The following is a 6,776-nucleotide window of genomic DNA, read 5'->3' as shown; positions in this document are numbered from 1 at the left end:
CTAAAAAAGGATGTATCATTAACATACCGTAAAACTGTTCCTGCAATATATATACCTTTAATATATTTATTTTGACGAAGCATATTGGCCAAAATTTCAGCACACATTACAAATAAATACGGTGATAATGGATCCTCTTGTCTACAACCTCTACTTTTAGAAAAAATTCAAATAAATAACCATTAATGTAAACTGTTTGAATACATTGAAGAATAGAAGGCCCCAAATTGAATATTTCTGATGTGTTGTTATATTATTATTTTCTTTAGTTTCGGAAAGAGTGTCAAAAATTATACGAATGTCTTCTCCAATATATTTATTTTCTATGAATCTTTTTTGATCTTCATGGATAATTAGGTGTAGTATCTTTTTTAATTCCATGAGCAATAGCCGAATATGCAATATTATAGGATGTATTAAGAAGAGTTATAGGTCTTCAATTGTGTAAATATTGCCTAGGTTAACCTTTCTTAAAGAAATAATCCCCATTTTTTAGAATTAGAAAAATTCTTAGAAAGAAGTTATAGGAATAATTGATTACTCTAACATAAAATGAGCCAACGCTTTCCAGAATAGAATTCCGTTGTGAAACCGTCCGAAACAGGAGCCTTTCCATACTTCATTTTTCTTAAACATTCAGTCATTTCTTCAAAAGTGAAAGGTCCACCTAGTTTATTCATTGTATGATCTTCTAATTTCTTACATCTTCGTTATTACAACAAATTTTGGAATAGAAATTCTTACATTCGTTTTTTTTCTTCTTCTCGATTGTTAACAACTAATGCCATTGTTTAAAGTCATGGATCACACTGTGTTCACTTGGCATTGTAACCATGTCAACCAAACGCCAATACACCAGTATTACTAGTACATTATATTATGAACAATCATACAATGCAAATAATAATACTGATACATGTGTACATAAGAGTAATGTTGATTATTTAGACATAGCTCTGCGTACTATTTAATATCCAAAAGATATACATGTATATGTGTATTAATGATCGCAACTAGTCCATTCAGATTTATTTCCTATTTTCATCGGAGATTATTGTATTTTATAGCGATTAGCAGAGGCAACCTGTAACCTTCAACGTGCTCATATTTATGATACATTTTTCTATCGTCTATTAACAGGGGAAAGTATCTGGTGGTCTAAAATATTAACAGGTTTTAACGATATGTTGTCTTGCCACAATAACTGTTCTGCGAGAATTTGTCTGTAATACCATACCAATAAAAGCATGTATGTCTATGAATATGCAAATTAATATATGATGTACTAATGTCTGTAAGAGTGAAAATTAATGAATAAAAGAAATAAAGATTTTACGAATGAATAGACATAATGAATAAGTTTATTAATAATTGAATGAATGCATGTTGTTTAGGTTACCTGTAAATGGATGTAATTTTTGCCTTAATGTATAGACCAGTTTTGGAAACGCTCCCCTCTCAAACAATGAAATTGAAGCTCTTATTACCAATCATGTGAAAGAATATGTTTTGACTATAACTGATGATACAAATTTTGCCGGGAAACCGCCTAGTAATTGATATATTTGGTAAATTGTCATATCTATCCGGCGAAGATAGATATCGCGTAGTCCCATATACATCTTTCTGTGTACAATGCTTGTAACTTTACCCAGACTGGGCCAAATTTCTTATCATTTAGATGATTCCAGAACCTTGAAGTACACACCAATACTTATATGCTAGATGATCAACATTTTCTGATCGATTCCGCAACGTTTCTTTCACAATGCAATCGCCTGACAGAACTTGTCTATACCTTTAATGTATAAATGCATATGAATATGAGTTAGTGAATTATAATTGTATGAAAGATCTTAAGAAAGAAAAAGTACGTGATCAACAATCGCCACCTTCCTATTTTTCATGGACAATATTTCCAGAGCATGAGGAAAATTTCTGGAGGTTGTCTTTGATTTTTCATTGGACGTAACTTCGTATTAAGTCAATGTTGCCTTTCGTCATTTTCATCTGATCCATTATGGAGGTGTATTTACACAGTAAAAACGCTGTTTAAAAAAGTGATGTTCACTTACAGTTGTACACTATCTTAAACAACAGTTGAACAAATTGTAAACAATGTTGCTCGAAACGAAAGTAATTTTGTTAAACATTTGCTGTTTAAAATTTAATGGCTGCTATATTTACTATACGAGAGCTTTTAGACAGTGTTGTTTACATATGACGTCATGTGTCTCGTGCCAGTAAAGTGCGCGTTGGCTAAAAGCTTTATTTCACATTGTTATGTTTAGAAACAGGTTCCTTGAAACTAACATGCAATTGAAATTAACATGCCACTTAGAAATGCAGTGCAGCTGTTTAGGCACAGCTCATTGTTATTCATATTAGATGCATACACACAATGCAAGTGTAGTATGCAAGGGTCTTCTGTTGACTACACAGATTGATACATATGTAAAAGCACATGGAAATTGCGTCTGGATTAAACTACCAAAGCAACCACACGTGTTTCTGCAGGCTCCATTTTGTTTGTCTCCATACTTACATTTATTTAGCTTAATAGTTATTACTTTCCAACCCACAACACAACACACATCACGGCCGACCAAGCTACCGACGCGCTTCTAAGTGACTGGGGATTCAATGGCTTAATTGAAATCACTTTTCTATTAACCAATTTGACGTTTTTAACTTATAGCGTAAGTTCACAGTTAAAATTTTCAGTATCTGTACGCAAATGTCAGAATATAGGTAGACTTAAAATCGTCGCGTCATGCAGTTCGGCACTGATCGCGCACTCGGTTATAACGTGTGCTAAATTCCTTGCCATAGAGATTGCATGCATTCCTATATTATATGCAGTTTATACGTGCGTGCATGCGCGCTCATGCAAAATGGGCACTGTTTTGGCGCTAATTCATGAATTGCAGAATTACCCTACCATATTGTGAGTCTCCATATACCTATATAGAGACCCAGAAGTAGTGGTGCACTTATTCAGAGTATCAAACCCAAATTATACCCCATTATACAACCCTTTTGTTGTAAACAACCCCCACTGAACAACAGCTCCTTTTTAAACAACTTTCTTTAAACAACCCAGTTGGTGTAAACAACCCCCACTGAACAACAGCTCCTTTTTAAACAACTTTCTTTAAACAACCCAGTTGGTGTAAACAACCCCCACTGAACAACAGCTCCTTTTTAAACAACTTTCTTTAAACAACCCAGTTGGTGTAAACAACCCCCACTGAACAACAGATCCTTTTTAAACAACTTTCTTTAAACAACCCAGTCGGTGTAAACAACCCCCACTGAACAACAGCTCCTTTTTAAACAACTTTCTTTAAACAACCCAGTTGGTGTAAACAACCCCCACTGAACAACAGCTCCGTTTTAAACAACCGTCTTTAAACAACACCGGTTGTTTAAATTGTGGTTTTAAACAAGTTGTTCAAAATGTCGATCTTAAACAACTCTTAGATCAGGTCACCCGTTAATCAAGAGTTGTTTAAACTTTTAAACAACTTGTTCACAAAAATTTTAACTGTGTATAGAGAACACTTCTTGACGGCAGTCTGGAGGCCGTCAAGAAGGATAATAAATGTATATATATATATATATATATAGAAAGTTGCCCTTCAAATTGGAACATATTAGTTAATCTTACCTCTTTTCATGAAATGATTGGTGACAATATGATTTGTTATTCTTGATAGATAGAAACCACAACGTCATGTCGTCATTTGTATCTGATGGTTTAATTTTTTTATCTGGGGGTTTAACATTTATAAATCGGGCCGAAAACTTCACAACGACTCAGCCAGCCGCTGAATAAGCAGAAGGGGGGGGGGGGGGGGAGGTAAGAGGACACTTTTTTTTTTTGGTCTCGAAATTTGAAAATTTGACATTTTGCTCCGTTTGGGGGGGGGGGTAAGGTCAGCTTTTGTAGGTCAGCCATGGGAATATTTTTTTTAATAAATAATAATAAAAAATAAAAAAAACCAAAGGGGGGTTATGGGGGTGTTTACACACATAAAAATACCAAATGGGGGGGGGGGGGTGGTCAACCCCCAACCCCCCCCCCCCCCCACCCCTGTGTACGTAGTATCTTGATAATAACAGTTGGGTTTAAAGTTAGTACATGTTCCTGTCTTGTTATTCATTATCGCTATTAACACAACGTTTTGGTACACTGTTTTGGTAGATTTTAAGATATTGGTTTCATCACTTTCGTCAAGTATTGAGTGACCATCCAGTGTGACACCGTGTATAACTATAAGACAACACAAAAAAGGCAACTTGTAAGTCATGGCTATAATTTGTTTTTAAAATCCTACCAGGAAAATAAATGATTTTCACATCCTCCGTTTACGAACTATATTTGCTCAAAAACGCCTGGTACATCTGTTTGTAACAATCTTCATCCTGATTTACTTCACCCTTCTCCTGTTCATCCATATAAAAATAAACTCAGGTTGCACTTTTTTGAATGCATGCAATAATAATTATTGAATGATTAGACATTTTATGTACGTGTATAATGTTCTTTTTTCTTAACGTGTACTATTTTACAATTAATTGCAATTCTAGGCGTGCTTCAGTTTTTGTGATAAGAGAATTTTATCAAGGAAGGAATAAATTATTCATGACTTCTCATGTTCGGTTTTATAAACGTTCAGGTGGTGGAAAATAGGTGGATACTATGATATGTATTGTCCCGTTACTCTTCTTCGTTTAAGTGTACTTCTTTTTTCCCCCCTTTTTTCCCCTCGTATACAATTATTTGTCAAATGACTGCCCTCTTGCATCTGATTGTGTACGTCTCTCTAAAGTAAATATTTTCTTTCCCGGTCATTTTTCCACATCTCCCAGGGACCTGTTCTTAACAAGTTATACTTTCTATAGGTTTCTGCACATTTCATAGGTGTATCCTTTTCTTGTCTGGGTTTCCTTTAACATAATAATAGTTTTCAAACACATTGGATGATATATAACTTTGTAGTCCGATTAATTTGTCAAATACTATAATATTTTTTTATAATTATGATACAATATGTCTTTTATGTCTATTTTGTTATCAGTATTGAATCTGCATGTGAAATGTAAAACCAATAAACTCACACTCAATAAGAATTATTATTTAAAGTATAAATAAAATGGATAACAGTGAGTAATAAGTGACCATCTTTCATTTCAAAACACAATGAATGAAGCCATTTACCCTTTACCGACCCGTAATTCCTCAAATCTTCATCTGGTCAACCCTAAATTACTTATTGCCCATATATCCATGAGACACCATGGTCCAGACCTATGGAACTCTCTCCCAGAAACTATTAAATCATATTGCTCCCTTTACCAATTTAAGGCGAAAGTTAAAACGATGTTATTATCAGAATATTCAAGGTAAAATTTCTGTGTCAACTATTCAGTCTTTACCAGAATGTCACCTCTTGTTTCATTCGAATCATTATCATGATCGTCATCGTCATCGTCATCATTACCATCATCATAATCATCTTCATAATCATCCCCATCATTATCCTCATCATCATCCTCATCTGCATTGTCAATATCACTATCACCAAAATTTGTATTTTCAATTTATACCTATCCGTTCTGCTTAATGAATGTGTTAATCCTTTTCAAGAGTTTTGTCTGGGGTTGTCGTATTATCTAGGAATCTGCTTACAATGAAAGTCCTTCTTCCTCAAATAATAATTATTGTATAATGTTTGAGTAAATTTATAATTTATGGCAGTTTATTATTTCGTTTTTTAAAATTATCAATTGTTATATCCATTTGCTTATTTATGATCCATTGTCAGAAAAATATGTCTACATCAATAACCCACTTCTTGTAATGGCCAAGTTATTAAACTGATTGAATCTTTGCTCAGCATAAAACGTACGACCACGGTACAATGGTCTGAAAATCAGACTATTACTTATTGGCTCTATAGCTCTTAAGTCGATCAACAACTAATTATAGTCGTTATTTTCCCACTTAGAGACATTTTCAAGCCCCCATTTTTTTAGGGAAGTTCTAAATAAGTAATATCTTTCAAATGCCGTTGGAATTTAATCTTTTCATTTTTTGGCCTGCAAATGGGACATAGTACCTTTAATAGCTGCTGAGCACCATTTTGTAGCAAGCTCAAATCATTCGATCAGAAATAACTCGGGAATTGCGGGCAATACGATTCGACTTCAAGAATAATAGTGTGTCATGTTTGTTAGCAATCTTTACCGTACCACCCGATTTCATTATGTTTTTAATAAACTGAATTCAAACTGAAAGTATATTATTTACATTAAAATGACTGGGCTTGAGGAGTACATCATACATATTGACCAAGCTAATATCATATTGGCTCGAGTCGAAGACGAGGACAATATAGTCGGATATTTCTGATGTACCCCGAAAGAAGCCCTGTCAATATAATTACTATTAGCTATACAAGGCATTTTGTTTATAAAACGTATTACAACTTTGGTATCAAGCACGATTTTCACTCACCATGTATGCATGAATTCCCGTACTTCTTTCCAGAGATGAAAATGTATCATTTAATTTTGACGTAAATTTTTACCGCACGTATACACTTTACCGTCTAAAAAATACTGCGCGTATGCACATTAATAAAAGCGCACTGACAAGAAAGAGTGGAATATTATACAGTTATTGACTGGCAGGGGGTGTAATATAACATTATTTGGACCGCTGAAGGGAGTTATATTTCCCAAGTGGTTATATTTTCCCGAAGCGCGCA

The sequence above is a fragment of the Strongylocentrotus purpuratus genome, unplaced genomic scaffold, assembly GCF_000002235.5.
Source record: "Strongylocentrotus purpuratus isolate Spur 01 unplaced genomic scaffold, Spur_5.0 spur5_scaffold_20, whole genome shotgun sequence".
NCBI classification, from domain to species: Eukaryota; Metazoa; Echinodermata; class Echinoidea; order Camarodonta; family Strongylocentrotidae; genus Strongylocentrotus; species Strongylocentrotus purpuratus.
Note: the sequence above shows the minus strand (reverse complement) of the source record.